General features: G+C 42.9%; 2 pseudogenes; both read left to right on the top strand.

Moving 5' to 3' along the window:
- Positions 1–1,487, top strand: part of LOC101641228 — a 30,674-nt pseudogene extending 29,187 nt beyond the window's left edge.
- Positions 1,488–10,114: 8,627 nt separating this feature from the next.
- On the top strand, positions 10,115–10,953 carry LOC115872602 (annotated as a pseudogene).
- Positions 10,954–11,289: the final 336 nt, after the last annotated feature.

The following is an 11,289-nucleotide window of genomic DNA, read 5'->3' as shown; positions in this document are numbered from 1 at the left end:
CATCAGCTTGGTAGTCCATCAATTCCTGGAGCCTTGGTTTTGGCTAGTGCTCTCACTGTAGCTTGAATTTCGTTATTCAGCACCATTGGTTCTTGATCATATGTTCCTCTTGAAATCACGGAATGTTGACTCGTTATTTTTGATACAGTGACTTTGTGTATTTTTTCCATCTGCTTTTGATACTTCCTGCATCACTCAGTATTTTGTTTTCTCAGTATTTTCGTTTCTTCGGTGTCTCTTCCCACAGATGTAGTGAAATTGCTTTCTTCGTATTCCATCAGAAGTCTATGTGTAGAGTCGCCATATTTGTCATGAACAAGTCATTGGTCTTTCAAAATTCCATCATGTGATCGCCAGCTATGTTTCTATCACCCAAACCATATTTTCCAACTACTGTTTCTTCCTCTTTGTTTCCAACTTTGGCATTGCAATCACCAATAATTATCGGTGCATCTTGATTGCACGTTTGATCCACTTCAGACTGAAGCTATTGGTAGAATTCTTCAATTCCTTAACCACTAGATTTGGTGGTCGGTGCATAAATTTGAATCATAGTTGTACTGACTTGATTTCCTTGGAGGCAGAGAGATCATTTCCTATCACAGACAGTACTGGAGTTCAAGATATAGTGAGCAATATCATTTTCTGATTCCAAATGGCCAATCCCAGTCAATTTCAGCTCACTGACACCTGAGATATTCTTTCTGTCTCCCATTTCATTTTGAGGCCTTCCAATTTTCTTAGGTTCATACTTTGTACATTCCAAGGGACCATTATTAGTAAAATATTGCAGCTGTTTCTTCTTGCCTTGGATTGTGCCCTGGCAGCAAATGCAGATCGGGAAAGCTCCCCTCCCACGGGCTGGACTCTCCTTTGAGAAAGCAGCTCATTGGTCACATTTCAAGTGCCTTCCGAGCCCAGAGGCTCATCCTTTGGCACTTTCTCGTACAATGTTCTGACCATGGTCCCATATGATGCATAAGGTTTTCAGTGGCGACTTCCTCTGAAGTGGGGAGGTAATTCCTTCTTCACAGTCCGTTGTTAATCTGGAAACTCCGCTGAAATCTATTCACTTTGGGTGACTCTGCGGGCATTTGAAATACCAGTGACATAGCTTTGAGCATCACAGCAACACACAAGCCACCACAGTATGACAAACTGGTAGCTATTCCTTAGCCTCAGTTATTTGATAACATGTCACCATCAAGAATATATTAGAAAGAGGACACTTGAATTCCACAGGGGCACATGCACCTGAAGGACTGGAAAAACATGAGAGCTGATCAAGAGAAGGTCTAGCATCAGGGACTGCTTGAGTGTCAAGTGCAAGTGGAAGTTCCACCCCACCAAAAAAATAGAGGATGTGCACCGGGTGGCCAAGACCAAATCTATGGCTACAGGATGGATGTAGGATCTCTTTTGCCTCTCTCTTTGCAGGAAATTCTGAAACAGCTATTCAGAACAGTGCTACCAGACCTGTCACCTAAGAACTATATATATGCTAGTTTTTTTAAAAATTGCAATATGAAAAACCCTTGAGTCACATCTTGAATGTGATGAACAAATGAACACTAGGTTGTGATTGAAAAGGAACATGAGGAACTTCGCAGGGACACTCAGAATTTAACTCAAAGGCCCTGCATTCTTGCTCCTGTCCTATCATTAAGGTCGGTTCAACTTTGAGGAGGCACTTCTTTCCTAGTGGAATCGTGACTGCACTTCAACCTGAGAGGCTCATCTTCCGACACGATCAGCCGATGCTCACGGACCAGCCATGACATTTTCAGTGGATCATGTTGCTGACTTGAACTCCCTGATTCCTAGCTTGTCTTAGTCCAGAAGCTGCACTGAAATGTGTTCAATATGGATGGTCTTGTCAGAATTTGAAATACCCATCACGTCCAGCAGCACAGGAACTCATGAGTCACCATAGTGCCCACAAGTGGTGGTGGCAATCACGAGTTTAAATAGTTTTGAGAGCATCTTGAGCCACAAAATACATAGCAGATTATGTTTACAGAAACTGAATACATCTACTTGTCGCTTGTGCTGATTTGTCACTCAGGAAACATGTATAAAGGCAAATGAAAATTAGGCCGTACTTAATAAATAGTAAGAGCATAATAACTATCAGCTACTGCCTTAATTATTATACTTAGATTGATTTTTACGTTAGCCTGAGCATTGTCGATCAAGAAATGGAACAGGGTGAAAACCACGAGAGCCTCTATTTTCCAATTATGTGGGAGTTCTCTCTGCTCCTACCAAACCACTTGTATGTGCCATTGTGGAATTGATTGGGCATCTGGTACTCGTGAAGATTTAGAATGGGCCATATTTCTTCCTAGACTGGAAGTACCTGCCTAACAGAGTGACCACTCAAGCAAAGCAGGGGAACATGTCTTACATGAGTTATATAGAAGGCATGTGGTGATTCTGTGACGATCCCTAGTGGCACAGTGAGTTCCACATTGGGCTGCTAACCACAAGGTCAGCAGTTCAAATCACCAGGCAGTCTGTGGGAGAAAGGTGAGGCTTTCTACTCTCCTAAAGATCTCCAGGTTTAGAAATCCATAAAAACCGTTCTACTCTGTCTGTTGGGGTCACTAACAGATGGAACCATCTCTATGGCAGTGAGTTGGTTTCTGTTTGTGTGGTTTGGTTTGGTTTTTGGTAGGGATTTTGCTCAATGATGATTTGTAAGGACACCACTCTAAAACTGAGGTGTTTTTCTTTCTCTTTTTCTTTTGAGTTTGGGTCTTTTTTTTTTTTTTAATCTTCATGGCACAGTTCACAATTGCAAGGAGTTGGAAACAACCAAATTTCCATCAACAGAAAATGGATCAAAAAACTGTGGTACATATATACAATGGAGTGCTACGCATCCCTAAAAGTCAGCGATGAACGCATGAAGCACATTGCCGCATGGGAAGAACTGGAGGAAATCATGCTAAGTGAAGTAAGCCAAACACAAAAGGTCAAGTACAACATGAGTCCACTGAGGTAAGCTAAAAAAATACAAAAGGGGCATAGGGAGAAAGCTACTTTATACAAACATTGCCATCATCATTCTCAAAATATGTTCTTTCTACTTGAACCCTTAGTATCATCAGCTTCTCATTTTCTCCCTCCCTTCCCCACCCTCCCTATCTCATGAATCCCTGATTATTTATTAATTTTTTTCATGTCTTACACTGACTGATGTTTCCCTTCACCCATTTTTCTGTTGTACATCCCCCTGGGAGGTGGTTATATGTAGATCATTGTGATCAGTTTCCTCTTTCTCCCCGCCACCTTCCCCTTTCCCTCCTGGTATGGCTACTCTCAATATTGGTCCTGAGGAGTTTATCTGTCCTGGATTCCCTGTGTTTCCAGCTCTTATGCGTACCCATGTACATCCTCTTGTCTAGCCAGATTTGTAAGGTAGAACTGAGAGCATGATAGTGGGGGGTGAAGCATTAAAGAACTAGATGAAAGTTGTATGTTTCAATGGTGCTATACTGCACCCTGACTGGCTCGTCTCCTCCCCGCGACCTTTCTGTAAGGGGATGTCCAATTGCCTGCAGATGGGCTTTGGGTTTCCACTCCACACTACCCCCTATTCACAATGATATGATTTTTTTGTTCTGGGTCTTTGATGGCAGATACCTGATCCCATCGACATCTCGTGATCACACAGGCTGGTGTGCTTCTTCCATGTGGGCTCTGTTGCTTCTCAGCTAGATGGCCACTTTTTTATCTTCAAGCCTTTAAGACCCCAGGTGCTATGACTTTTGATAGCCGGGCACCATCAGCTTTCTTCACCACATTTGGTTATGTTCCCATTTTGTCTTCAGCGATCATGTCAGGAAGGTGATCATCATGGGATGCCAGGTTATTAAAACAAAGTGTTCTTGCATTGAAGGAGTACTTGAGTAGAGGCCCAATATCCATCTGCAACCTTAATACTGAATCTATAAGTATATGTACCATAAATCTATTTCCCTATTGTCATATATAAATATATTTACATGTGTGCATGCGTGTAATTTGACCTCTATAAATGCCCTTTGCCTCCTAGTTCTTTCCTCTATTTACCAGGAAAACTCTTAATGATCCTGGTGTCCTCTTTCTTGTTTGAATTTGCATAGTATTGTTAAGGATTGTGGTGAAGTGAAATTTCTTAATATGGCTCTTGTACCCATGTCTCCGTAGCTCTCACCAAATGATTGATAGAGCAAGTGTAACAGTAATAGAGAGGATTGATCAGTTTTCCTGACCATTCACCTGGCTACAAGGATAAGCCATCTTTAAAGCAGGAGTACAGAGAGAGAAAGCCCAGGACAATCAGAAGAACACATGCCAGATGTCTGCCTGAAGTGGTGGAGGCTGTAGACCACAGACTCTAACACAGAAACCATGGGACAGGGCAAGAGGAATGGCGCTAGCACTATGGGACTGTGAGATACAGCGAAAGCAAGGCTTCCTGATTGACAGAGGCAGAGGCCAAGGGGCCAGGTGGATGAGAGCATGAGGATCAGACAAAGACTTGAATTCTGGCTTAGGAGAGATGTTGCCTCTATCTTTACTGTTACCAATCCAAATTTGTGGTAACCTATTAACTACGAATTGTCGTAGTTACTAGTTGCCTCCATGGCAGTGATTTTGGTTTGGGTTTTTTATTAATTTCCCTAATTGCTGCTGTCGTTGTAGTTGTTGTTGGGTGCCAGCAAGTGGGTTCCAACTCATAGTGACCTGATGTACAACAGAAAGAATCCCTGCCCCATCTTGTGCCAACCCATCACTGCAGCCACATGTCAATCTATCCCATTGAGAGCCTTCCTCTTTCTTGCTGCCCCTCTACTTTACTAAGCATGATGTCCTTCTCCAGGGACTGGTCTCTCTTGACAACATGTACAAAGTATGCAAGATGAAGTCTCACCAATAAAAAAAATTCTTACCATCCTTGCCTCTCAGGGGCATTCTGGCTATACTTCTTCCCAGACGGGTTTGTTGGTTCTTTTGGTGGTCCATGGTCCTTCCAAGATTCTACACCGGCACCATCACTCCAATGCACACATCCTTCCTTAGTCTTCTTTATTCGTTGTCCAACTTTCACATGCATAGGATGCAATTGAAAATGCCGTGGCTTGGGTCAGGTGCACCTTCGTCTTCAAAGTAACCCTCCTGCTTTTGAACACTCCAAAGAGGTCTTGTGCAGCAGATTGACCCAATGCAATATTTCATTGGATATCTTGACTGCTGCTCCCATGAGCATTGATTGTGGGTCCAAGCAAGATGAAATCCTTGACAACTGCAACCTTTTCTCCATTTAGCGTGCTATTTCCTATTGGTACAATTATAAGGATTTTGGTCTTCTTTGCATTAGTTGCAATCCCTGCTGAAGGCTGTAATCCTTGATCTTCATCAGCAAGTGCTTCAAGTCTTCCTCATTTTCAGCAAACATTGCTGTTCCACCTGAATATCACAGATTGTTAATAATTCTGACCTAACAGAATGCTCAAATTATAGAACAATATCATTGATATCACATGTAAGTAAAATGTTGATGAAAATCACCCAGAAATGGTTGCAGCAGTCTATCAAAACAAGGAGCTGCCAGAGGTTAAGGCCAGAGTCAGAAGAGGGCAGGAAATAAGGAATATCATTGCTGATGTCAGATGGATCACGACACAAAGAAGAGAATACCAGAAATCGGTTTAATTGTGTTTCATTGACTATGCCAAGGCATTCCCTATGGGTATCATAACAAACTATAAGTACATTGAGAAGAATGGGAATTCCAGAACACTTCACCATGCTCATGAGGAATGTGTCCTTGGACCAAGAGGCAGATATGCAAACAGAACAAGAGAATGCTACATGGTTTACACATCAAGAAAGGTATGTGTCTGGATGAGATCATCTCCCTATACTTGATCAATCTGTAATGTGGAGCAAATCATCAGAGAAGCTGGTCTATATGAAGACGAATGTGGCATCATTATAGGAGGAAGGCATAGTAGTTGTTAGGCGCCTTTAAGTCAGCTCCAACCCATAATGGCCCTGCGCATAGTAGAATGAAACACTGCACAGTCCTGCCCCATTCTCACCATTGTTCTTTTCTAAGCCCCCATAATTGTCAGTAGTGTCCGTGACGTCAGTATGGCCATTGCAATGAGTTATCGAACCCAACACAGAAGGAGAGTGCTGCGGGAGGAAAGTTGGTGTCAGAGTAGCTAAGGAAGGGTCCAGCAGGAAGCATGTCGGAACCCCACCTCACGGCAATAGAGAAGTCAAAGGAGGTAAGATATGGCCTGCCATGAAATTTACTACAGGGTTTACCAAATTTCTTTGAAGATATCTAACTTTTGCCGAAGAGTTTGCTATCCACATCAAAGTCTACCAGCCTTGGTTATCAGATTTATAGCAATGAACTCACAAGTTAACAAGTACAACATGCTGACTGGAAAGAACTCGGAGTCTTCCGTTCTACCTGGCCCACTGACAGGAAGTGATCTGTCTCTGCGCCTCTTCAAAAGAAAAGCAGCACAACAGAATGTGGAAAATACTGAACTGATTTGCAGAAGACAACTTTTTAATGGTTGCAGCAGTACATCAACAGGAAGCTGCCCAAACCAAACTAGTTTCAGGAAAGAACGTGGAACATGCTGGCATCAGATTATCTTGACTGAAAACAAAGAATGCAAGAAAGATGTTAATTCGTGTTTCTTTGACTATACAAAGGCATAGGACTGTGTGGATTCGAACATTTTGTAGAATGGAAATTCCAGAACACTTAATTGTACTCATGTGGAACCTGTCCACAGCCAAGAAGTAATCATTCAAACAGGCCAGGGGGGTACTTAGTGGTTTAAAATCAGTAAAGTTGTGAATCAGGGTTGGATTATTTCACCATATTTACTCAACGTAGATGCTCAGCAAATAATCCAAGAAGCTGGACGATATGAAGAAGAATGTAGCAGGAGGATTGGAGGAAGGCTCATTAGCAACCCGTGGTGTGCGAGTGATGCAGCCTTGCTCGCTGAGAGGAAAGAGGATTGAAACATTTACCGGTGACGATCAGGACTTGCATCCTGCAGTCTGGATCACAACTCAATGCAAAGGAAACAAAGGTTCTCACAAGTGGACCAATAGACAGCATCATAATAAACGTCCAAAAGATGGAAGTCGTCAAGTTTGCCATTTTACTCGGATCTACAATCAACACCCACGGAAGCAGCAGTCATGACAGCATACCATGTACGGAGTTAGGCAAATTTGCTGCACAAGATTTATTTAAAGTTTTAAAGGCAAAGGTATCACTTTGAGAACTATGACGAGCCTGGCCCAAGCCATGGTATTTTCTATCGCATCATACGTAAGGGAAGGCGGAACAATGAAGAAGAAAGAGCAGAGAAAACCTGGATGCCTGGGAATCACCGTGTTGGTGAAGAGTATTGAAAGTACAGTGGATGTATAGGCAATTGGACGTCTCCTTACAGTAGGGTCGCGGGGAGGAGATGAGTTGGTCAGAGTGCAGTATAGCACCAACAAAACATACAACTTTCCTCTAGTTCTTTAATGCTTCCTTCTCCCCACTATCATGATCCCAATTCTACCTTACAAATCCAGCTAGACCAGAGGATGTACACTGGTACATTTAAGAGCTGGAAACACAGGGAATCCAGGACAGAGAAATTCCTCAGGACCAATATTGAGAGTAGCCATACCAGGAGAGTAAAGAGCAGGTGGGGGGAGTAAGGGGGAACCGATCACAATGGTCTATCTATAGCCCCCTCCCAGGGGGATGGACAACAGGAAAGTGGGTGACGGGAGACATCAGTTAGTGTAAAACATGAAAAAATAATAATAGTTTGTAAATTATCAAGGTTCATGAAGAAGGGAGGGGAAAAATGAGAAGGTGATACCCAGGTCTCAAGTCAAAAGAAAATGTTTTGAAAATGATGGTGGCAGCAAATGTACAAATGCGCTTGACACAATGGGTGGATGGATTGTGAAAAGAGCTGTATGAGCCCCCAATAAAATGATTTATTTTTGTTAAAAAAGAGGTGTATAAGGCCCCAATAAAATGATGAAAGAAAGAAAGAACAGTGAACTGTCAGAGGAACAAACAAATAGGTATTGAATGAAAATATCCTGAATAAAATGCCCCTTAGAAGAGAGGGTGGAGAGGCTTTGTCTCATGTACTTTGCACATGTTTCCAGGAGACACCAGTCCCTAGCACAGGACTTCATGCTTGGTTGAGGATCAGCAACGAAGTGAAAGAACCTCAAAGAGATGGAGTGGCACAGGGGGCGCAACTATGGGCTCAGATATGACAATGCTGAAGATGACACAGGATGCGGCAGTACTTTGTCTCATTGTGCATGAATCGGCGCCAACTGGTGGGCACCGAACAACAACTTACGTGAATGTTTCTGTTTAATGCAGTATAGCATTGTGTCTGTGAAATGGCTTCATTGAGTTTATTTGCAGATGTGTGCCATAAGAGTGGAAGTCTGTGCCCTTATGCTAACTGCAAAGTCAGCGATTCAAACCCACCAGCCTCTCTATGAGAGACAGATGAGACTGTCTGATCCCGCAAAGATTGACAGCCTCCATAATCCTATCTAGCGTTGCTATGAGTCAGAATCAATTCAACGGCAGTGTATTATCATCTCTGAAATTTGATAAAATGTAAACTTGCTGAACCCTGCCTCATTTTATACCCCAAGTCCGGCTCCAGTTAAAAAAGAGGAGGGGGAAGGAAAAACTTGTCAAGAGGGGAAAAAAACCACCTCGATTTACATATTTGGTTTCTATAGGCTAACCTTGTCATGGTGGTGGTGGTGGTGCAAAGAGTCAGCTGTGACCCATAGTGACCCTATGTGCCAAAGAAGGAAACACTGCCCAGTCCTGCACTGTCCTCACCACTGTGCTTATGTTGCGGCCCATTGTCCCAGCCACTGTGTCCCTCTAGCTCACTGAGGACCTTCCTCTTTTTACCGAGCCACTCTATTTTCCCATACATGGCGTCTGTGACAGTTACATGATCTGTCAACTTGCGCAGGGGTGGAATCTAGCCTGACCATCAGGTCGCAGCTTGATGACCTCATTTGGAGGCACCAAGGAGATAAATAGCTCACTGAAGATCAGGGACACTCTGCTTCATCTTTCTGCGGAGAAGCCACATGGAGCTACACTGATGCAGCCAGAGCCCTGGAACTGGAGAAGCCACGTGGAGACCCCTGCCAATGCTGAGATGCTTCCACCACGACTGGATGCACAAGACTTTCCACCCACTGGCCTGTGATCTTCCTGCATTCAGCATCTTTACATGGCTGTGTGAGTCTAAAGAGGAATATATGGAGATATGGGGTATTGACATATGAGGCAATGTTGGACTTATGGGCTTGATCTGGACTGGGCTGGGATGTTTTCTTAATATACAATTACTCTTTATATAAAGCTCTTTATTATGCACATATGAGTATCTATGAAATTGCTTTTCTGATCAACCCAGGGACAGGTCTCCCTTTTTAATGCACACGTAAAAATGAAGTTTTCCAATCCGTGAATAACAATAGACCTTTGACATAGAGGTAAGTACTTGATTTATGATCTTAATATGTTACTTTATTACACTTGCTAATAGAATTATAAGTAGACACAGCAAGCGGCATGTTTTCATATAAAGAGAAAACTAAAGGCAATAATAGCTTTCTGTGTGTGGTTAGCTTCATGTCTCATTTCGGGAGTGTTCCCTTGCTCCAGTGTTAAAACTTTGGCCCAGATGGTGTGACTTGATGCCGTAAACACCGGGTTCTCTGATACTTTCAGTTAGCATATACTAATGTTGGGCCTAACATTAGTAGTCTGTTAAGGCTGAAACTGATATTCACCATGAGCATTTTAACATCTCTGATAACTACTAAGTAAACAAGGTATACATACATTAGTAGGCCATTTTGGGCTTTTTTTTAGAGTGGTTTTCGTCAAAGATTCACAGAACTATTCAGCATCTGTAGTCATATGTGCTTTACTTAGCAAGTGAGTAACTATCTACAATTGACAGCATTAGAATGGAGTACTATACAAATTGAAAGGGGTGGTTCCCCCAATGGGCTCGCCTTGGCAATGGGCGGTGGTGGAGGCATCTCTGAGTGGGAAGGCGAGGTGCTGTTCTGACATGGAACAGGCCAGAGTGATGGCTCTGGCATGTGGGATGATCCGGCATTGAGCAAAACCTGTGATAAAGAGGTGGCGTCCTTTCAGCATGCTCTAAAGAACAGAGACCATTGTGACGCTACAGACAAACCAAAAGGCACACTGGAAAGAAAGCCTACGAGGAAGGAATAAGAATGCCACGACTCCACTGAAGCGGTGGCAAGTTGGTGACAAATGTTCAGCCATTGCCAAATGACAGAGGATGGCTCCCTTGACCGAGCCACCGTCACTTCAATTGCTTAGCAGACAGGAACTTGTGTCATGCTGTACACCCGATGTGGAAACAGAGGAGCAAAATCTGTCTGCTCCACTTTTCCCAACCTTTGGAGGAGTTCCTCATGTAGACCAGAATGCTCAGGGGCATAAAAACGAAAGTCGAATGTCAACGGATGAAAGCACTAGCTCTTCCAGGTGGCTCGGAAATCAATCAAATCAGATCACGTCTCAAGCTATACCATGGGACTCGTTGCTACCTCCATCACCCCCAATATGCCAGTGTCAGGGGTGGGACCAGGGAAGTCAAGCCTCCAATTCAATGGACCACCCCCTCCACCACCACCCTTCCTAGCACGCTGACTGCCTCCATTTCCTTCTGGACCACCAATCATCCCCCCACCACCTCCCCATAATACTGATGCTTTGGGAAGTATGTTTATCTCCTGGTACGTGAGTGACTATATACTGGCTATTACATGGGTGTCAAACAAAATCAAAAAGAGGGAAACTGTTCACATTTCAATTGAGTAAATCTACCTTGACTAAACATGTGAATCAATCTCTCTCTCTCAGCTTGTCCAAAACAAATCTTTACAAATTGAAGATTTAATTCGATAATATTAAAGCTATTTTTATGCCAAAGCTCACAGAGGCAAGTTTGATCCCTACCCTTACTAGAATTTTCAGGGTGCCAACATGTCATCTCCCAATATTTACTGGTTAGTTCTGTGTAAAAATATAATGAGGTCTTTAGATCAAACTTCCTATCTGCTAGAATTACTGAAAATAAGTCCAGTAGGTGAAATAGGAGATATCGACCCTCATTTCTTAAAAAATAAATCAGTGTCATAAAAGTAAAAAAA

Source organism: Echinops telfairi, unplaced genomic scaffold, assembly GCF_000313985.2.
Source record: "Echinops telfairi isolate 266 unplaced genomic scaffold, ASM31398v2 ScPeMD7_7427;HRSCAF=8465, whole genome shotgun sequence".
NCBI classification, from domain to species: Eukaryota; Metazoa; Chordata; class Mammalia; order Afrosoricida; family Tenrecidae; genus Echinops; species Echinops telfairi.
The sequence above is the reverse complement of the archived record's forward strand: the minus strand, read 5'-3'. Positions and strand labels throughout refer to the sequence as shown.